Consider the following 24292-nt stretch of genomic DNA (forward strand, 5'->3'; position numbering starts at 1 on the left):
TAAGTTGAAGATTCACCCTGTTTTCCATGTGAGTGTCTTGAACCCTTACCATCAAGACACGGAAGACCCTAGTCGGGGGGAATCAAAAAGGGCACCTACGGCGGTTGTGACTTCGTTTGATAAGGACATAGAGGCTATACTTGCCGATCAGGTCATACGACGTAGAGGAGTGCCTAACTATACTGAGTACCTAGTGAAGTGGAAGAACCTACCAGATAGTAAAGCTAGTTGGGAGCATGAAGAGGCTTTATGGCAATTTAGAGATCACATTCGGAGGTTTAAAGAAGAAGACGCGATGAGAGCATCGCTAGATTAGGTGGGGGAGGGTGTCATGTCCCGTCCAGAAGAGGTGAAAACCTTGAGGTTTGGCTGGAAGTTTCTACACTCTTCATAAAGATCCAAGAGAAGCCCGGATTATTCTAGAAGATTCAAGAGAAACCTAAACTAATGTAGATGAGAATCTCTCTAGAATACTCCATGTAAATATCTTGTACATAACCCTAAAATAATCTAGAACCCTAACTAGATAGGTGACATGTGTACATATCTAGAACCTTGTATCGTTGCGATACGTGCCAAGCCCTCTATATAAAGGGTTGGACTCTCATTTGTAACACATCTAAGAATTCTAGCAATACAAGTATTCTCCACACTCTTTCAAACTCTCCTACTTCCTACTCTACTACTTTTAGGTTCTACATTGTGATAGCTTGTAAACAATGCTTACTTAGCAAGGGAGGTGCTAAGTGCCGCACGGAAGTGTTATAAAAGTTAGGCCCGTAACAATTAGGCCTCAACTGAGCACCCGATGAAAGCCGACCTACATGTATACAGTGTTTTATCATGGCAAATAAATTCTTGTAGCTTTGTTTTAGCCCAAATAAAATTAAAATAAAAACATATGTGCTGTTTTTCGAATTGGACTAAGAAAGCAATACAGATCAAAAGATCAATGGGGGCTTAGGTCCCAACTCATTGTCCAATCGCCTTTTTCTTTTTTCTTTTTTCTTTTTTTCCCCTTTCTTTTCGAATTTTTATTGGATGATTTTATTTGACGAAAACCACAATATACGCTGTTAAATAAAATCATCCAACCGAAACCATTGGTAAAATAAATAAATAAATAATAAAAAAATCGAACTGACCTGTACCCACCCTTGGCTATAAGGACATTGTGCATGCATATATGTGTAACTTTATGATGGAAAAGCATATTGCATTCAGAAAAGAGCCAAATTGGCTTGTATGTGTAGCTGTCATGGAAATGCGAAACATATTTTTATCCCCATATTTTATAAGCAATTTTAAAATCCATCTGAGATGCAAAGTCTCAGTTGCTTCCTTTGTTTTGCAATATATAAGGATAAATTATAAATTTATAGTGTTATCTAATACCTTGGACAAACACATTTTTTATCCATCTTTGTAGGATTTAGATTTTTTATCTCATTTTTTCTATTTTCATTCTTGTCTATTATTAATATAATATTATTTTAATTTTTAAAAAATTAATAAAAAATAGAATAAATGAAAAATATAACAATGATTTTTAATATAGTATAAGATTTTGTTACTACTCAATTAAAAATAAAAATACAAAAAAGGGGACAGAACATCTTCATCTTTTATATTTTTACAAATTTTATATTCGTTCCTTCAATGGTATCTTAAACTTCTACATTATGTTAGTCTAATAGCTAGTTACAATTATTAATTCTTTTTCAAATGGTGAAGCTACTGTTCTTTTATATATATATATATAATCGAGTAGAGCAATTGATATTGAAAATTTTTTGTATATTAGAAGCACCGCATACCTATCTGATTTATGCGATTTAATTACCATGATGTTTTTCATTGTTCTTAGACTTGGTTTGGGATTGCCTTTAGGGTTGGAATCAACTTTTCTAGAATTCAGGAATATTTATAGGTTTAGTAAAATAATATTTTTCTGATTATTTTATAATTTTATATAGTTGCATAGCTCTTTTAGAATTAGATACAAGGTTGATTTTAAGAATTTGATTCTTTTATATTCAATATAAATAAAATTTGACTCTCTAAAATACCCTTAATCAATCTATATAATATCAGATTATATTTATTTTTTATTTTGTCAAACAATCAAACTTAAATTAAAACTCTCTTATAAATATAAACTCAAATAAAAACTTTAATATAATCATTGTGGTTTATTATATATTCTTAACAATATTTTTTAATTCAATTTAAGTATAAAAATAACATACATAATTACATATAAATTATTATTTTTAAAAAAAATTATATACATCATGTTCATTTTAATAATTGCAATTTTTACAGTAATTTAGTTTAATAAATTATTGAATATTTAATAATAATTTTTACACCTTATAATATTTTTATTAATATGAATTATCAAATATTTAATTAATTATTTCTTTAGCATGGTTATAACGTATTCTTTACAACTACAATTTATTTTTCTAAAATCTAAGAAACTGCAAACTAGACTTTTAACATCTCATCAATTCCAAAGCTGGTCTAGTCTGAAGCTACGCGGCCCAAGTGGTTCTAACGCTTATTGTCAAACATTAAGTCTACGGTTTTAGAAGTTTCATATTGCCTTGTAGTGGACGGCACCCGACAGTTACGCTCATTTATTTATTTCAAAAGTAGAAAAATATTCATCACTTGGTATTGTTTGAGACTTGACCCGTATGGAAACGATCAGACATGCAACCGAGTGAATAGCATGAAACAGAGACAGGATTTCTGCAGTTTACGTGACACACAGGGCTTCTAGTTTATATAAAATAAATATTTATTTGATATATACATTCAACCAAAAATAGTCTGAATGGTTTTGTTTAAATCTAAGTTAATTAATGTTATATATATATATATATATATAATAATAATAACAATTAATAATAATTTATTTACATATTTTTACTTTCAAAAATTATTATTCAATAAATTACATCATCTAACAAACCTTTTTTAGAAAGACAATTTGGTTAAAATTGTTTATTTTATTTTTACCAGGTTAAAAGCAATAACATTTTAAATCCCCAAAACTGGAAGTTATTCCTCCCAATTTGGACAACAAATGTGACTTCAAGTAGCTCAAGCTATAGAAGCTGTTTTTGAGGATAATGAAACCTTGTGTTAAAACAAGGATCTAATAATCCTCAAAAAAATATTATGGGAAAGTTGTGATAGAAAAGAGAAAGGAAAGAGAAAACCGGTGGGCGGTTGTGAGAGAGGAGGAATTGGGTATGTGTCGTGTGACCTGAAAGAGTTACTGGTGCGTTGAGGGAAATTTTTTCTGCAGAACTTTATTGTGGCCATGGATTCGAAAAACAATCCAAGACACATGGTACTTGTTCTTTTTGTGTACGTTTTGCTGAAGACCCATACATGCCTTGGAGCTGATTCCATCTCTGCAAACCAATCCATATCCGGTGACCTAACCATTGAGTTTGCTGGTGGGGTATTTGTACTGGGATTCTTCAAACCAGTTAATTCTTCAAACTCCTGTTACATTGGCATTTGGTACAAAAAAATTCCAGAGCAAACCATAGTTTGGGTGAGACCAATCTTCGACAGATTTTCATCAATGTTAAGAATCTCAAATGGTAATTTAGTACTATTCGATGAGTCCAAAATCCCAATTTGGTCAACAAATATTGTGAATTCCACTACCTCTGACTCTGTAAAAGCTGTTCTTCAAAATGATGGGAACTTTGTCTTAAAAGATGGATCTAATTCGCTGAAGATTCTATGGCACAAATTTGAACATCCAACAGACACTTGGTTACATGGTTGTAAATTCGGATACAACAATATAGCGAAAACAAGTCAACGTCTGATTTCATGGAAGAATTCAGAAGATCCATCCCCTGGACTATACTCTCGTGAGCTAGACACATCTGATCGTGCACTCAAAATACTATGGAATAGATCTAAGAATTACTAGACCAGTGGACCCTCGAATGGACGGATTTTCTATATGGTCCCCGAGATGATCAACAATCCCATCTTTGAATGTACATATATTACCAACATCAATGAAAGCTATTTCATCAATTATCTCAAGGGTAACTTTACTAAGTTCTTTCGAGCTGTCATAGATGTTTCAGGATAGATTAAGCTGCTGAGTTGGTTGCCAAACAAAACGATGGGATGCGTTTTAGTCCCAACCGAGACAACAATGTGAAGTTCCTTATTTTTGTGGGGCATATGGAATCTGCATCGAATACTCTCTGCGTCTCTGCTTTTGTTTAATGGGGTTTGAGACAAAGTTGAAAAGCTTTTGGGATTTGGAAGATTATTCCAATAGCTGCCAGAGGAGAACAGCAATGGTACTTGTAATAGTGAGAGGGACAAATTTTTAGAAATGTCTAGCATGTCATTGCCCGAAGCTCAACAATATGTAATTGCAGGGAGTGAAGCAGAATGTGAATCAACTTACTTAAATAACTGCTCTTGCATGGCATATGCTTTTGACCACAAAAGATGTTCAATTTGGGTTTCCAATGGCTACCAAAGGAAAACGAAATTGAATTGTGATATCATCAATGGTACTGGTAACTATGAAACAGACAAATTCTTAGATATGTCTAACATATCATTGCCCGAAGCTCGACAATATGTGACTGCAGGGAGTCAAGCAGAATGTGAATCAACTTGCCTAAATAACTGCTCTTACATGGCATATGTCTTTGCCAGTGATAGATGTTCAATTTGGGTTGGAGAACTCTTAAATCTGAAAAAAGGCTTTGCATATGAAAGCAATGGAAAACCTCTCTATGTTAGGGTAGCAGTTTTAGAACTACAGAGTCCTAAGAAAAGCAAAGGAAGAGTTACTGTTGATGTTGTAGGTGGAGCTTCAGGATTGGCAGTTTTGCTTGGCCTAATTATTTTTGTAATCTTGAGACAAAGAAAGAAAATATTTAGGCCTGGAAAAGCAATACTGGAAGGTTCTTTGGTGGCTTCTGATTACAGATACTTGCAAATTGCAACAGACAATTTCTTGGAAAAGTTAGGAAGAGGACGATTTGGTTGAGTTTTCAAAGGGAAACTAAAAGATTCATCTGCCATTGCGGTGAAGCAGCTTGAAAGCGTTAGCCAAGGAGAGAAACAATTTTGGACAGAGGTAAAAACACTTGGGACAATCCAACATGTTAATCTTGTTAGGCTCTATGGGTTTTGTTCTCAAGGTAGTAAAAAAATGTTGGTTTATGATTACATGCCGAATGGCTCTTTAGATTCTCACATTTTCAAGACGAAGAATTCAAAGTTGTTGAACTGGCAAACAAGGTATCGAATTATTCTGCGAACTACAAAAGGGTTACATTATCTCCATGAGCAGTGCAGAGAGTGCATAATCCACTGTGACATTAAACCTAACAACGTTCTTTTAGATGTTGAATTTTATCTAAAAGTGGCAGACTTTGGGTTGGCAAAACTTATGGGAGGGGATTTTAGTAGGGTCTTGACAAGTATGAAAGGGACAAGAGGTTATCTTACACCAGAGTGGATTTCGGGAGTAGCCAGAACAGCAAAAGCTGATTTCTGTAGCTTTCGAATGATGCTTTTTGAATTTATATCAGGAACGAGAAATTCAATGTACTATGTTGAAGGCAATGTGAGTTTTTTCCCAACTTAGGCAGCAAGCAAAATAATTGAAGGAGGTGATGTATTTAGTCTTTTAGACCTATGGTTGGAAGGGAATGCTGATCCTGAAGAGCTTATTAGAGTTTGTAGAGGGGCTTGTTGGTGCATACAATATGAAGAAACTCAAAGGCCTTCAATGGGCTAGATTCAAATCCCAAAGGGAATTATAAATGTGAACTTGCCTGCACTTCCAAGATCTTTCCCTGTTTTTGTTGAGAACTCGGACCCCGCTTATATCTTCTCTACCAAATCATCCTCAAGCCATGGCATTCTCGGCCAGGAAACGGTGATGTCCACTGCTATATCTTGAGTAAACCTTGAGAAGTTTTCAATTTCAGGTGAGAATATATGTAGGTTATGGCTTTTCTTATGTTTCTTTATATATAACCTATTCTGTTCCATACTGTGATCTTAGTTTAATATATTATTAATTGAGTCCCTGAGTATGTTTTATTGGCTTACATATGCCAAGATTTTACTAGCATATTTCATCGATTGGAGTTTAACTTTGTGGAATTCTAGTTTGTATATATAAGCCAACAACCAAAAAGAAAAATTGAAAATTATATATAAGCCGAGCAAGACTATGTTTCGGCAAATTAAATAGATTTTTTCAGAAATGAATTCGAGATATGCCTTTGGTACTTAAAATATTTCAAACCAGTTAGGCCATTGTGTATTGTTATACCTACTACCTACACATCCAATTCAATTTACATGTTGGCCCTTTGCTCCTGGCATTGAATGTCCAGCACTTTTAGATTAGGGTTTTTTTTAAAAATAACCACCGTACAAATACATTCTTGAAAAATAGCAAATTTTTTTTTTTAAACTAACCAACTTTTAACCCATCCAAACCAAAATACCTTTTTTTGTTTTTTAAATTTCTTTATATTTTTTATGTTATGTCCCCTATCAAAACGTAGGTTTTTGTTTTTTATGGTTTCTATTTTTTTGTCTCTTCTTTCCTTTTCCCTTTCCCTTTCACTTTCCTTCCAAAAAACACCATCCCGTTCATCATAAAAACCATTTTGTTCATCGGCGTTTTTGATAGCTCGCTTTCAAATTCGCTTCTGTCCCACTGCTCTGCTATGGTTAGATGATCCAAAGTCGTACATACAGCATATAAGGCTCTTTATCCACCCCATTTTACACTTCACTGGCTTTGATACCTCTTGGGCACCCAAACTTTTCTTGCCACCATCAGTGTTCTTGCCACCTTTGGACTTTAAGGTAAACATCTCTCTCTCTCTCTCTCTCTCTCTCTCTCTCTCTCTCTCTCTCTCTGCTTTCCTTTTCAATTAGGTTTCGATTCTATTTGATGAAATTATGTTTATTTATTTATTTGGAGAAGAAAAAAAAAAAAGAATGGAGCTTTTGACTGATGACATGTTATGAGCTAAGTGTGATGTGTTTTTTTGGGGGATAATTGATGGGTGGGTGAGTAGGTGTTATTTTTTGCAGGGAGACCCAGTGCCTTGTGAGCGGTGTGCAGGCAATGGTAACTACTTTCTCTAGATCCTTGGTTCATTGATTGAGTTGGGTGCTGAAAATTAGAACTTTGAGAAACTCAATTTTATTGTAAGGGATGTTTGGTTTTGAATGACAATTTTTTGTTAAACCTTGTTGTTTAGTTTTTCCTTTCTTTTCATCTGTGACTTTTGCTAATCTTGTTATATGATGAGATGTCTGGAGTTTATGCTCTGCTTGCACTTGTAAAACAGTTACTATAGTAACATGTCCAAAAATTGTCTTTTAAGTTGAAATTTGATTAAGCATTCTTTTCTTTATAAAATGTCTTTTAAGTTGTATTGTTTCATCGACGACAGATACTTTAAAGGGCAGTTAACTTCAATTTCTGATATGGACTCTGAAGACGTTACATAGAGTTCATCTGTCAGAGTTACAGAAGCTGCTGAGAAGATATGTTTTGTTCACCTTGCATTGTTTCGTTTGAAGCTATTTCTTTTTCTTAATGCATGTTTACATATATGTGACCAGCTCATTATAGTCCATATTGTTACCTTCTTTATATCATTGGCTATCTAATGTTGCACATAGGTTTTTATCAAGTCTTTAAGTCTTATCTTGTTGGTAACCTACATGTTATGTCAAAACTATTTTGAGTTCGACGTTATTGATGTGAAAATTCACCAAGTGTGTGAGAACATCATGTTGCTTATTTGGCTAACCTGAACTAGGGTAGAACAAAAGAATCCTGTGTGTGCTTATTTATCTCTTAATTTTTAGTATTCATGTGGGTGAGGTTGAACATCATCTTAAGCACTTTGGACTCCGTATGTGTAGAGGTCCTTATATCTGTTGAGATCTTAACCCTTTGGAGTTGAATTTGGATGGAGTTGGGACTCCTCATAGAAAAACTTTTGTTGAGGATAGAGTCTACGAGCAAACTTATAAAAGGAGTACTCTAGCATCAAAGTGAAACCAATTGGTGCAGGCACTAATGATTGGTGTATTCATGACTAGTCCAAACTGAGCTTTGCTGAACCAACCATGAATAGGGTGTGATTTTCATCTTAGCTTAGCAGAGTCATCATTGATGGTTTTGGCGTTCATGTGGGTGCTGGTTTCATGTACCTCTTCTATTTTGGAGCCAAGCCCATATGGCTAGGTCGAATCAATTCTATCTTTGCATGGGTGGACTAGTGGAAGGATGAAAATCTACCTCTAAAGGCATCATACTTCTTTGCTGGTTTTCAGTCTCTACTTAGAAATTTTAACTATTTTTTATCATGAAAGTCTCCCTCAACGTTTCTAGCAAATTGAGAATGTTTCTCAATGAAGAGCGAAGTGTCCAGCATTTTGGTTTGTGGCTTAGACAATAATAAATCTGCATATTGGCTATTTTCCTTAAATCTCTCAACGTTGCATTGATGCATTTGCCATAGTCGGTGGTTTCTTGACTTTATGGTACTCCACTTATAGACTTGATTGCTAGAAGAAAATATTTGTCTATGGCTTAGACACTAATCAATTTCCATACTAGCTATTTTCTGTATTATAACATTTAACTAGTGTCCTTGAATCCTTTTTCTTATTTATGTATTCTTTTTGTCAAATTTCTGTTTTTTTTTTTTCCGCTAAAAATCATTATGCTTAACAGAAAACAACGAAGGAATGACTAAGTTGAATTATTTTGATTTTGATGTTTATTTGTTATCTATATCCGTAGTTTAGTACATAATTATTTCCATGATAGTATTTTGCTCTTGTTTAGCAGTGGTTGTATTATAAGAATCATCTTATTTCGATAAACTATTAATAATAAAACAACATATATATTATGACAATACTTGACTAAAACTTCCAAAATAATTTTCATATTTAGATATCAATTAATTAATTTGATGGTATTTGACTTTCAGTTTTGTAATCTTTAATTGTTATTTTTTGAACATACTCATACTTGTTTTTTTTTTTTTTTTTCAGCGTTTGAGGAGCATGTGAGGGATCAAGTAGAAAAACGAAGCATAAAATTTGAGATTGTAGAGTTACAAGATAAAACTACAAAAACAAGGATTTGAAGCTCTCTCTCTCTCTCTCTCTCTCTCTCTCTCTCTCACACACACACACACACATAGATAGAGAAAAAGCGAGAGATAGATAAGCATTGGAGGTGGTTTGTCCCCCATTAATGTAAATTACTTCTCAGAAAAAAATAGAAAATATTATACAAGTTGATTTATTGTTGGTGAAAATATAATGTAACAAATTTATCGTTGAACCTTTATTTGTGCTGCATTGTTGATAATTTTCATAATGGATTGCTCAATTTTGTGACTAATGTCTTTGTAAATTGTTCAATTTTAAACCTTTGTCATGATGAGCCACGCTTATGATATTGTGTTATTCGGTGTGACGACAATATTTATCTTGCATGCTAAAATGTGAAATTATTTCTTATAGAAAGCTGCTTTTTTGTTGAATTTTAATAGAAGATTTGAATGTGAAACAATAATCTTTAATATGTGTTAGAACCATAGGTTATCCTTAGGAAGCAATGTCACATACTTATTTCGATATGACGACAATGTTTGTCTTGCATTGTTAGAATGTGAAATTATCTCTTATAGAAAGCTGCTTTTTTGTTGAATTTTAATGGAAGGTTTGAATGTGAAACCATAATGTTTAATATGTGTTAGAACCATAGGTTATCCTTAGAAAGCAATGTCACATACCTATTTCACAAATTTGTTGCCTAATTTATAATGTACACTAATATATAAAAGAGATTGTAGCTTTTAAATCCACAATATACGTTGGTTCTACAAGTTTCGTTTGATATTTTTATTATAATTTTGCACAAACCAGTTAGGTCTAGTTCATTTGCAGCTCGTTTGTATGTTCTGGAAAATTTTTCCACAAGCAGAAGATTTTTCCTCCAGTCAGAAAAATGTTTCCTCCTGTCGAAAAGCATTTTCCTCCCGTTGGAAATCATTTTCTTCCTGTCGAAAAATTTTCTTCAATAGGAAAGAAATTTTTATCGGAAAATAGATTCCTCTAGTTGGAAAATTGTTTCCAATAGATGCATAAACATCCTTTTTTTTTTTTTTTCTAAACTTTCAAATTGTACTTGTTCGATGGAATTTTCGCTAGATTTTTCTTTTTTCCTATTTAATATATTTTCGGTTCTTTCGATTTACTATCCATATGCAAGCATATCTTCTGACTTAGTAGTTGTATTTGTTTTTTCCGATAAATGGATTCAGAATATCAACCAACATTTGTTCCAAGGTTTTGAAATCCGGAAGATATCGAAGACAAAGGTGAATTGTAGATCTAACTTCTAGAAAACCGTGACAGATATTAAGTTCAAGCTTACTCCAGCCTAAAAGAATAAGTTCGAGGATAGTTATTTTGGCCACTTTTTGAAGGCCAATGAGATACAGTTTAGTGGCTACATCGTCAACAGCATGCTATATAAGTAGTGCATTTATGATAAACAGGATGCTATGGTATTTAATTTTGGAGGTCGTGGTGTTAGATTTACGTATAGAGAGTATGCAATAATTACAAGTCTACAGTTTGGTTATGAACCGAATATGCGAGTTAACCTCTCTAAGAATATTAATGACACATATTTCAATGGAAAGCGAAAAATCACTAATTCGGAGATAACTTAAGCTTTTTTGTGACCGCACAATCTTAAGATGATGATGAAGACAACGATGATAAATTGAAGTTGCCATTATTATATTTTCTAAAGACGATTCTTCTTGGAAAGGAAAGCATGGCCACTGCACCCCATAATCACTTGGAGATGCTTGATAATTTAGAATACTTCAATAACTATCCATGGGGTACTTTATTATACATCACCACTATCAGATCATTAAAGAATGCTTTTGAGTATTGGGAGTCCATAACATTAAACAAGTCGAAGAGTTATAGTGTCTGTGAATTTCTTTTAGCTTTTATGGTAAGTTTGTATGACTATAAGTTAAAGTTTGTGAGTTTCCTTTAGGTTTTTTATTTACAGTATATATTTATTTTACTTATTCATTTATTCATTTATCATTTAACAAATTTGGAGTTTTGAGACAATTCTTTTGTTAGCTAAAACATTTGAAAATAGGTTGTTGAACATGTCATTTCCTTGTATTCTCAACTGCCATATTTCATAAGTGCCAAAATTTAAAAAGACAACTGAAATCTTTTATCATCGTGATGTAAATATATGAGTTCTTATACTTATATATATATATATATGCATTCCATCAACTTAATAATGTTCTTCAAACTCGCTTGTGTTTTTTAATCATATGTATTGTGTTACATTATACTAAAGTGTTAGTGATAAAAGTTCATTGTCAACCATGTAATTATCAATTGATGATAATCCCATTTGTATTTTGCAGTATTTGGTTGTTGACTTATTGGATGTAACTGAATATAAGAGGTCATATATTGGCAAAATTGCATCAGATGTACATCATAATAGATCGTCATATGGTGTTGCACATTTTTCTTAGAAAGAAGCCACCACAGGATAGTGGTCTTGGAAACAATGAGAGTGTTCCACTTACAACCAGTGGAAAAAATACGAAACAAAAACATGCCTCTGTGGAAAGTAAGGTGAAAAGAAGGAGGCGAATAGGAGACCAACCTACGGACCATCATGATCATGGTAATTCTCTTTCATCATCGACTATGGGAGTTGGTGCTCATAATCGTATTAATCCATCGACTCCACCCCAACCTTCATCCCATGATGACATTTGTATGAATGTTTTTCTTTTTCATTATTGTAACTACTAATAATTATTGTTTCCTTAGATACCTTTGAGAGAGAGGTTAACTATCTTTGAATGTCAAGTGACTAATGTACGCCAAGACGTTAAGGAATTAAAAATCTCGATGCTTAGGGAGTTTGCAAAGTTGGAGACCAAGCTTGATAAGCTAATAGAGCACGAAGGAGTGGGAGTTCATGTAAGTGTTATTGTTTTATTTTGGACTCAAATATTTTTACTCTAACCGTATTTAATATTATAACTGCTTGTGTTCATTATTTATTCATTTTGGAGGTTCATGATACCTCAGCTCAATGTTCAGACCCTCATTTATGGGAATTCGACAATTTGGGAAGTACTGATGAATTTCGTTTGGGAGATGCGATGGAAACTAACGTTGAAAGGGATAAAAAGAAAGAAGGGTTGGGTTGCGATGCGATCCCCTGGTGATAAACAGTCCCGTTTATCGATTGTAGATGATGCAGGAGTGAGTGTTGAGATTATTAAGGCAGTGTCTCCATCAAAGTTTCCGATCGGAAGATGTGCAAGAAACGTAGCAACTGCTAAACAAATGATAGATATTAAAAGGCAAGATAGGAAAGACGCAACAGCTATTACTACTTCATACAATGTTGAAGGCTTGCGAAAAATATTGTAGCACACCTTACCAGATCCATCTTCTGCTTTGAAGTTTAACCCATATAAACCGGTACCCACCCGACTTGTGAAAAGTTTTGAGCAAATTATGAAGTCTGATCGTGCAGCACAGGTCGATATGGAAATTTTGTGTGCGGATAAAGATTTTTTTCATAAACTTATAACCAGTGAACAATGGTAAATTCACGATGTAAGTATGTTTTTTATCAAAATTTTTATTTTCTAATTTGCTAAATTTCATCTATTGTTGTTAAATTGCATAGATGGAATTTAAAATTAATTCGTATTTCAATGCCAAATATGAAAGTCATACATCACTTATTTCGTGCACGTGCCAACCAATTCTGATGTTTTTGATCCTGGTTTGAAGGTGATAGATGGTAGATTTTGGATGAGTAAAAAAGTTATCGTAGTTGTCATATATTTGGACATTGTGATTTTGAATAACTAATAATTTATTTTTTTGTAGGGATACAATGAGATGTTGTATGAAAAGTTCATTCCCAAGCCATCTAATTATCTATTCTCAGATGAAATGCAATCATATGTACTGAGGATTCGAATGAAAGAGTCGAAGCCATGGAAATGCATAAATCATATACAATATACTTGTACAACTTGTGCAATGTTAACTGTGTATTTATTTATATTTCTTCCTTTAATTATTATTTTAACTAGATATTTATAATTTACTGATAGTTATTGATTCCATTAAATAAGATAAATACGCATTGGCTTCTAAAGCACGTGGACTTGCAAGAGTATCATATGACTATATATGACTCTGATAATGCTAGCAACCGAAACAGGGCAAGTACATATTATAAGAAATTATGCATTATGTTACTTTATTTATTACGGGCTGCATGCTTCTATAAGAGGCAGACGAATCTTGTAGAGTCAATTAATGAGTTTACCTGTGCATTAGCACAAAATTGCCCTTAGCAAACTAATGAGTAAAACCCCTTAACACTTACATGTTTATTGAATAAATTTTAACTATTGAATATAGTTGTAATTATATTATTGTTTTGTTGTAATAATTGTTTTGTTACAGTCGTGATTGTGGCATTTTTATGCTCAAGTCCATAGAGTTTTTACATGCTAGATTACCATTACGTTTCACACAAAATAATATATTGTTTTTCAGGAGAAAGTATGCTCATGAGGCTTACAACAAAGAACTAAGCATATGACTTGGGTGGTTGATTCATGAACATCATAATATCATTTTTACTTTTTTGTTTTTGTTACTTTCATCATGTTTATAGAAGCATTTTTTTTTTTTAAATGGGTTTTGATGCGTCTTTACATTTAAAATGCTAATATAAGAATATTAGCATTTTAAATGTAAAGATACATCAAAATCCATATAACAAAAACAAAGAAGTAAATGATATTATGATGTTTATGAATCCACCACCCAACTCATATGCTAAGTTCCTTGTTGTAAGCCTCATGAGTATATTTCCTCCTAAGAACAGTAGATCGTCTTGTGTGAAACTCAATGGTAATCTAGCATGTAAAACCTCCATGGACTTGAACATAAAAATGCCACAATCACCACTGCAACAAAACAACTATTACAACAAAACAATAACATAATTATAACCATATTCAGTAGTTAAAATTTATTCAACATGTAATTGTTAAAGGACTTTACCCATTAGTTTGCTTAGGGTAATTTCATCCCAATGCACAAGTAAACTCATCAACGGACTTTACAAGATTCATCCGCTCCTTAGAGACGCATACAATCCATAATAAATAAAGCAACATAATGCATAATTTCTTAAAATATATATCTGCCCTATTTCTATTGCCAGCATTGTCGGAGTCATATATAGTTATATGATGCTCTTTCAAATCCACGTGCCCTAAAATTCAATGCCTGTTTTGCTTCTTTAATGGAATCAATAACTATCAATAAATTACAGGTATGGAAAAATAATAAATAAACGAAGAAAAATAAACAAACAAACAATTAACATTACACAATTTGAACATGTATACTGTACATGATTTATGCATTTCCAAGGTTTTGACTCCTTTATTTGAATCCCCAATACATATGATTGCATTTTATCACAGAATAGGTAATTAAATGGCTTGGCAATAAACCTTCCATAAAACATTTTAATGTAACCTTATAAAAAAATAAATTATTAGTTACACAAAATCACAATAGCTAAATATATAACAATCATGATAACTTTTGTATTTATCCAAAATCTATCATCTATCACATTAAAAGTAGGATAAAAAAAATCAAGAAATTGATTGGCACGTGCATAAAATAAAGCATGACTTCCATATGATGCATTGAAAAACAAATGAATTTTAAACTACAATCAGTCAATTTAGCAACAATGTATGAAATTTAGCAAGTTAAAAAAAAAAAAAATCTTAATCAAAAACATACTTACATTGTGAATTAGCCATTTCTCATTGATTATAAGCCTATCAAAAAAATCTTTATCCACACACAAAATGTCCATACCGACTTGTGCTGCACAATCAGAACTCATAAATTGATCAAAATTTTTCACAAGTAGGGTGGATACCGATTTGTATGCATCAAACTTCAAAGCATAAGATGAATCTGGTAAGGTGCACTACAATTTTTTCACCAAGCCTCCAATACTGTATGGAATAGTAATTGTTATTGCGACCTTCCCACCCTGCCTCCCAATATTTATAATTTGTTTAGCATTTGCTATTTTTTTTGCACATCTTCCAATCGGAAACTTTGATGGGCACACTACCTTGATAATCTCGACAGTCGCTCCAGCATCACCTACAACCGATGGACGCGACTGTCTATCATCAAGATTCATATTGTGACCCAACTCTAACGTCCACTTCCATCCCGTCTACTAAACCAAACTCATCAACACCTCCAAATTGTTAAACTCTCATAAATGAGAGTCTAAAAATTGACCTTAGACATCATTGACCTACAATACGAATAAATAATAAACACAATCAATTATATTATGAAACACGTTTAATGTAAAAATATTTGAGTCCAAAATAAACAACAATATGAACTCCCATTCCTTAGTGCTCCATTAGCTTATCAAGCTTGGTCTTCAACATTACAAACTCCCTAAACATCAAGATTCTTAACTCCTTAACATCTTGGCGTACACTAATCATTTCACCTTCAATGACAGTTAATCTCTCTCAAAGATACCAAAGCAAAACAATAATTTTTAGTACTTACACTAATAAAAAGGAAGAATATTCATACAATTATACAAACTCCACATAGGATGAAGGTTGGGATGGAATCAATGGATTAACACGAGCATGAACACCAACTCTTATAGTCGATAGTGAAGGATAATTACCATAATCACCATGGTCCACAAGCTTATCTTCTATTCACCTCCCTTTTTTCATCTTCTTTTCCACGGAAGAACATTTTTGTTTCGTACTTCTTTCACTGGTTGTAAGTGGAACACCCTTATCTCTTTCAATACTATTTTGTGATGGCTTATCTCCAACAACAGATGCAACGCCAAATGACGTAGTATCGTGCTGTACATCCCATGCAATTTTGCCAATAACTAAACACTCATATTCAGTTACATCTAATAAACTAACAACCAAATACTGCAAAAGAAAAAGGATTACCATTAAGTGATTATTACATGGTGGACAATGAATTTTTATCACAAAAAATAGTACAACCCTAATACATGATGGAATATACATATATATATATATATATATATAAGTATACGAACACATATATTTTCATCATGATGATGATAGATTTCAATAGCCTTCTTAAATCTTAGCACTTATGAAATATGCTAGTTAAAAATCCGAGAAAATGACATGTTTGACAATTTATTTTCAAATGTTTTAACTAACAAAAGAATTGTCTCAAAAATCCAAATCTATCAAACAAAAAATGAAAAAATAAATAAATAAATAAATAAATATTGTAAATACAAAAACGAGCTGATAGTAGTGTTATAAGTTTTTGACTTGTTTACTGTCATGGACTTCCTATACTCAAAAACACTTTTTAACGATCTGATTGTAATACTATACAATAAACTACTTCATAGATAGTTATTGAAGTAGTCTAAATTGTCCACCATCTCCAAATGATTATAAGGTACGATGGTAATGCTTTCTCTGCCAAGAACAACCATCTCTAGAAAATATAATAATGCTAATTTCAATCTATTATCATTGTCTTCATCATCATCTTAATATTGTATGGTCGTGAAAACTTCTGTTATCTCCAATTTAATGACTTTTCATTTTCCTCCAAATATGTATCACTAATACTCATAGACAAGTTAACTCGTCTATTCGATTCATTACCAAAATGTAGACTTGTAATAATTGCAAACTCTTTACATGTAAATTTAGCATCGCAACCTCCAAAATTAAATACCATAGCATCTTGATCGTCACAAACACACTACCTATATAGTATGCTATTGACAATGTAGCCACTAAACTGTATCTCATTGGCCTTCAAAAAATGGTCAAAAAAAACTATCCTTGAACTTCTTTCTTTAGGCTGAGTTAGCTTGAATTTAATATTTATCATGATTTTCCAAAAATTAGATTTACAATAGACCTTTGTCCTTAATATCTTCGAATCCCCAAACATTTGAACAAATGTTAATTGATATCCTAAATAGGCCTGGCAACGTATCATGTTGAATCGTATTCGTATCATGTTCGTGTGGAATTAAATTAATTCAAACACAATCCGTTAAAATTTCGTATAAAAATAGATAAATTTAAATTTATTCGATAAATTATCATGTAATCCGTCACCCAACTCGTTAACCATAGATATAAATTTAAAAATTTAAATTTTATTTGAAATAATAAAATAATATATTTTTTAAAAATTATAAAAATTCTTGTTTGTTTTTAAGTTTTTTTAAAAATTAAACTAAAAAAGAAAAAATTAATACATGTTTAATAATAAATTAAATAATTTTAATTACCAAAATACCCATCTTTAATGGGTCTAATGGGTTTAACGTATTTCATCCATTAAAACCCGTTAATTTATTGGATATTATTGGATGACACTAATACAAACCCAATACAATATCATCAACCCAAACTCATAAATTATTATGTGGATTCGTATCGTATTATCGTATCGTGTGATATTTTACCACACCTAATTTTGAACCCATTTATCTGAAAAACAAATACACCTAACAAAACATACGATATGCTGAATTATTACACAAATATATTAAATAGGAAAAAAAGAAAATCTAGCAAGAAAAAATTTCACCAAACAAATACAATTTAGAACTTCAGGAAAAAAATTCCACACCAACTATGATGTTTATGTATTTATCATAAACGATTTTCCAACTAGAAGAACCTGATTTCCGACCGAAGGAAATTTTTCAACAAAAGGAAAATGATTTCCGATAGGAGGAAACATTTTTTCGATTGGAAAAAATTTCTTCCAACAAGGGAAAAATTTTCCACAAGCTACAAATGAACTTGACCTAATAAATTTGTGAAAAAATGAATTATAATAAAAATATCAAAATAAACTTTTAGAACCACGCATATTGTGGATTTAAAAGCTACAATCTCTTTTATATATTAATGTCCATTATACATTAAACAACATACCAACCTCATATACCATCACCTTATAGATTTTATATACAATATATATCATAAATAACTATATTTTAATCAGCAAAGAAATAAAAAATTATATGTAACATTGCTGACTAAAAATAACCTATGATTCCAACCAATCTCAAGCATTATGGTTTTACATTTAAATCTCCTATTAAATTCAACAAAAACACAACTTCATAATAGTTTTAATTAACATTCTAACCATGCAACACAAACATTGTCGTCACACCGAATAACACAATATCATAAGCATGACTCACAATAACGAAGGTTCAAAATTGAGCAATTTACAAAAAGATAACTTATCATCCTCTAAAATAATCCATTATAAAAATTATCAATAATACTGAAAAACCATACAATGCAGCACAAATAAAAGTTCAACGATAAATTCATTACATTAACACAAAATTACTTTGCATAATATTTTCTATTTTGTTCAGAGAAGCAACTTACATTAACGGGAAACAAACCGCCACCAAAAGTCTGAAATAATACCTAAGAGAAATGCACTCCCAACAAAGATCTATTACATTAAAATTCCAACACTAAGTACACTATACAAGGTGCATCATCTAATGTAGTTTCACATCTTATTCATGTACAAGCACCCTATTAAAAAACAAAAGGAAAAAAACATAGGGAAGTAAGCAGCAACTAGCAAATGAATTTTCCTATGTCCAAAGATCAAATAAAATTCTCAAAATCTATTTACCAAAAAATGTAATTAAACAAAGAAAATTGTTTGAACATATAAAGGGACAGATTTACAAAATGTGCAAGTATTAACACAACTTACCAAAAATCACTATGCATATACAGGGTGAAAATAGTAAATACAAGAACTTTATTTTCAATAAATTATGAAGTTAGTAACTATTGTTCTAGCTGCAACAAGGCAAATAAATTAGATTCTGCCATGAGCATTTAAGGCAGACAATCAAAGGGTCAAATTTACAAACCAGGTGGAAGTAGCAGCTGATCTTGGACCAAGGACTATGCACTCATCATTCGTTCCACTTATACCAGGGTGTAACCCTTACTGAATGTGGCCATGCAGCCACATTAGCCATCTAGTTGAATAAAAAGGGGGGAAAAAAATGAAATAAAAAAAGGAAAGAAGTGAGGAACATATTCATCTATATTAATCTTCACACAAAAATATATTTTAGGTTAAAAAAATTAGTAATATATACATTCTCTAAAGTTAAAGAAGCATCACTAATAGGACCATAGCACAAATAAAGATATTGACAACATTGCTACCACACCAAGCATCATCAGCTTCCCAATATGGAACATTCTAAACTACATGATCACCATAACCTCATCCTAGCATTCCTAACATGATAACAAAGCATTTACCTGTTCAATAATTGTTTGAGCTCCTTAATCTTATTTTAAGTCATCTTCTCCCTTGAGAAATCAAAAACCTCTTCACTTAGAATCTGTACATTGCTAGCTTCACCTACCAATCACTGCCAGCTTCACCAAGTCAAGTTGATTGGCTGATACAGCATAACAATAAAGAAATAGAACAATTCGATAAAGTGAAACACAAATTGTCTATAATTTATAAATATGCAGGACTTAGTAGAAATATAACTAAAGTAGTTTCTCTGAAAAAAAAAAATATTAAAACCAGGAATGAAAAGTTCATTCAAATCGCATTAAACAGCTGCCCCACTGGAAGCAGTACTTGTTTTCACCAGAAAGACCTATTAGGCATCCATGACTTGAAACCTTTTTCTGCAAAAATATATACAGATGTGTGTATATATATATATATATATAAATAGAGAGAGAGAGAGAGAGAGAGAGAGAGAGAGAGATAAATTGCGAATAACTATGAACAAACCTGATTAATGCTTTTCATTTTACTATTTATTTAAGATAGGCACAATAACTAATAGTTTTCTTTTTTTCTATTTGTCTGCTAAAATCATAAACATTCTTCTAAGAATAAATTAAAGCACAGCTTGCACGCCTACTAACCAACTTTTGTGCAAATGGTAATTTATATGTGATTGATGCTCTATTCTCAGAAATATATTTCATTTCCTTAAAACTATCCTCTTCTTTCTTGAGCCAACTCCATGAGTGAACCAATATAGTCTTTCACGGTAAGCATCTCAACCTATACATGAGATTGAAGTAAATAGCATATAACTTCACCAAGTGTTGAAAAGAATGTCTTACACACCTCAGAGAATGTCGTACACATTTTATCTTAAGAACAAAAGAAAAAAATAAAATGAGAATTTTTATGACCTTTTGAAATCAGATCCTTCAATTCCTTTGTCATTTTGTATCCATGTATAGTGCAATTACGAATAAAAAATTTAATGAAACATTCTTGAAGCTCAAATGTAACAAAACTAAAAGAGTTTAGGATTGAGAAGAAATTACAATATCACCATTTACACAGTTCACTTTGTATACAACACATAGAGCAGTAGTTATGAGGTTCAAATTGTATTCTTTCCCAAGCCTTTCCCATAAAATAAACAGAGAGGTTATACACCATCCACAAGCAACAAACATAGAAGTTTAGACTAGCTTCTACCCAATGAGCTAACAAAACAAGGTTTATTATATTGTCTGTTATTAGTATGCCTACTGTATTAATAATTTACAAATTCTTTTTAACATCAAAATTTGAAAAAAGCTGATATCCTTAGAAAGTCTTTAAATCTGACCTTAAAAGATGTCCAACCAGCATGAAGCATTATTGTCTTCACTGTGTTTTGTAAATATGTATATAGGTAATTAATGAAAACCAAAACCAATATATACAGGTAGAAAATTGTTATAATTTTCCATATATATATATTCTCTAGCTACTAGATCTTGGGAAAGAAACAAAAAAAAGTATTAACTAAATATGATAAATAAGCCAGATAGATGATTAGATGATCAGATCCCAGAAAAGCAAAGAAATAAATGCATGCATGAATGTTACATATATGTATCAAGTCCAATAGAAGATTGAAATGTTGAAGGATCATGGGAGAGAAAAATATATACATATTTATACACATATATATTGTTGTTTAAGCAATGGTATTGATGGGAGAAAGAAGTTAAAGAAATGGAAAGCACATATGCATACAATGTGTGGTACTTTGCACATTAAAAGTGAAATAAGATAGAAGATAGCAGCATGGTGGGTTGGCCAGCAGTACCACTACTGCCTTGTGTGTTTAATCCTTTGGCCGTCAATGCTCATGCAGTTCCTCCATCACATCCACACCTCACCTGCATTATTATATATTTTATGCCTATATACCTTGGCCAATACCACATTTCAATTTCAATTTCCTATTTATATATACATATTTTCAAATAAAACTGCTTCTGCAGCTAGACTCTATATATATATATATAGATAGATAGACAGATAGATAGATAAAATATCTTAAATCAATTCAATCTTAGCTTACTCCCATTATTTCAAGAAGACCAAATGAATAAAAGTTTGAAAAGTGCATGCTTGACAATGTTCTCCATACACACACACACACACACACATATATATATATCTGTACATATTTTCCTCGCCAACAATGAAACAGTTCCACAATTCATACAAGAATAACTAAATAACAAAGCAATGCAAACTATATATTTGAAGATTTTGATCCCGCTAGGACTACAACTAGACTTTTCTTATAATTGAGGTAGGAACTCTATATGAATAAACGCACATCAAACCCAATAGAAGAGTTCGTCCAAAAAATAAAAAAACACATACAAAACAAAAAACTCTCTATAGAAGAGCAGAGGAATATAAATCAATTTCATTAATCTAATAAAGCTTATCAGATTTCAGAAAACAAGAAATGGCAGCAATATGCAAATCCATTAACAGGTGGAATTTCAATTACCAGAAAATTTTCATCTTCCAGCAATATGCAAACCAGAAAAAATATGTATAACACACAGGAAATTGCAAATCCATGCAGAAAATAGCAAAAACGTGTGGAATTTCAATTACCCAATACCGAATTCGTATCAGTAAGGTTAGGGTTAGGGTTAATACTGGTGGTGGTTGTAATGGCTAAAGAAGAGAAGGAGCGGATACGTGAAAGGGCTCTGAAATGGCTACTTTGAAATCCTTCAGAGAGATTCGAGAGTTTGGCATAAGCCATCCACGAGGACCGTCTGGTACTCCTCCGTGTAGGCCATGAGAGACTCGATTGAGGGCAGAGGCAAAGTTTTTGAGAGACTTAAAGAAAAAGTTTCCCTACTTCGATTGGCGTTCAATGTCGGAGCGATAATGCTTGAGAGTTTGGAGATCTTCTTCAAGGTTCTGGGCCTCTCGGTTCAAGTAGTTGAAGGCGATGTAGTTGCGAAGACGAATAGACCATTGTTTTCTATTGCACATCGGACTGAGAGGGTTAGCTACCTGAGTAGGTGAGTGATTTTTGTGGAAGCTGATTTTGATCTTTGGGGTTTCGTACGGAGGCTTTGGGGGAGGGAAATCAGAGAGGGTTTATGCTGGTGTGGGTGGGTGTGTATAAGTGAAGAGGGCAACGACACTTGGAAAAAACTTCTAGGATCCTACGTTACTCAAAAACACGCTATTTTGGATTTAAATGAGGCTATGAATGTGAAAACGCTGCATTTTCGGGTTAATACACATACTGACAATTTTTTTTTTTTTTTTTTTTTTTTTTTTTTTTGGGTAACTAAAGTTGTTTGGACAGTCAACTTTAGCATTTTTAAGTGACAAACTCAAAAATTTATCACAATTTTTTTTTTTTGAAAATAAAGGAGGGAAACTTAGCTCCATTATTTTTTAGGCCTACAGTGACAAACTTATGCGACAAGATGAAAATTGTCACCATAGAGGATCGATCAATCATGATTATGTGACAATAGCAATTATTATCACTGAACCATGTACTGACAATGGCAATTCTCGTAAGTGTTGGTGGACTTTTACTTACAATTTTCCTTGTGTTGCTCATTTTTTTTTTTTTTAGTGAAAGTAATACATTTTTAAACGTAGCATCTATTATGAATTAATATTTTATAAAAGGTATTAATAATTATTGTGATGCTATACAATTTATAACATGTGAAAAGGCACTATTTTATATTCCCATTCAATTTTGAAATAATAATTAATATAATTTAAATTTTCCAACAATTAATTGAATTTCTGAATATGTTCCATTAGCTTACCTATGTCAAAATTTTACTAGCATATTTCATCGACCGGAGTTTAACATTGTGGACTTCTAATTTGTAGAGGTAAAGCAAACGACCAAAAAAAATAAATTATATATAAGCCAAGCAGGACTATGTTTCGGCAAAATTAAACAGATTTGTCAGAAATGAATTAGAAATATGCCTTTTGTACTTAAAATGTTTCAATCCAGTTGGCCCATGGTGCATTGTTATACCTACACATCCAATTCAATTTTATGTTGGGCTTTTGCTCTTAGCATTGAACGTCCGGGCCTTTTAATGCAAAACTACCATTTTTCAGATTAATTTGGATGAAAGACTCCAGACCTTGGACATAAGTTGTTGGATTATTAGTTGGTGAGTTGGGCGATGATTAAGCCAATGATACATCTAATTAAAGCTTATCCTTTCGTACCAGATGATGGCTGAGGTTTAACTGTTAACTATAGCTCCAAAGTCGATTAATAGTATAATTAAGCTCCAAAGTCGATTATTAGTATAATCGTTCCACATGACAATTTCTACGACGTTGAAGCCGCAAGTTTTTTTTTTTTAATCTTCTGCAAAATCTTTGTGCGGCCATGGATATCAAAAACAACGCGACATAAATGCTTGCTTTTCTTTTTGATAGGAAAATTAGGGTGTATTAAAAATATGTATAACCAATCAATACTATGGATGCAAATGTGATTTTTATTCAAGTATTATGCAAGTATAAAAATAATGAGAATAATAATAATAATAAAATAAATTTATAGAAAATCAATACTAAATTGAGGTTAGAGTTGAACTTTAAGTATTTAAGACGAACTTATCCCGCTTAAGTGTTCATGGTTTTATAACAATTATATTTCAAAATATAATTATTC

General features: G+C 32.1%; 1 long non-coding RNA gene and 1 pseudogene across 5 annotated transcripts; one reads left to right on the forward strand and one right to left on the reverse strand.

The window, feature by feature from the left end:
- Positions 1-4384: 4384 nt before the first annotated feature.
- LOC107416942 (G-type lectin S-receptor-like serine/threonine-protein kinase At2g19130) overlaps positions 4385-24292 on the forward strand; it is a 29979-nt pseudogene continuing 10071 nt past the window's right edge.
- Positions 15542-22827, reverse strand: LOC112491427 (uncharacterized). 5 transcript variants are annotated; one of them, XR_007240253.2, is made up of 5 exons: positions 21413-22827; positions 19593-19976; positions 19190-19300; positions 18684-18753; positions 15542-16190 (listed from the first exon to the last, which is right to left on the reverse strand). It is a non-coding gene; the product is annotated as an uncharacterized LOC112491427 (long non-coding RNA). The 5 variants fall into 5 exon arrangements; XR_007240252.2 differs by lacking the exon at positions 18684-18753 and having other exon boundaries at positions 21413-22826; XR_009638684.1 differs by lacking the exon at positions 15542-16190 and having other exon boundaries at positions 18603-18753; positions 21413-22826.

This window comes from Ziziphus jujuba, chromosome 4, assembly GCF_031755915.1.
Source record: "Ziziphus jujuba cultivar Dongzao chromosome 4, ASM3175591v1".
Lineage (NCBI taxonomy): Eukaryota > Viridiplantae > Streptophyta > Magnoliopsida > Rosales > Rhamnaceae > Ziziphus > Ziziphus jujuba.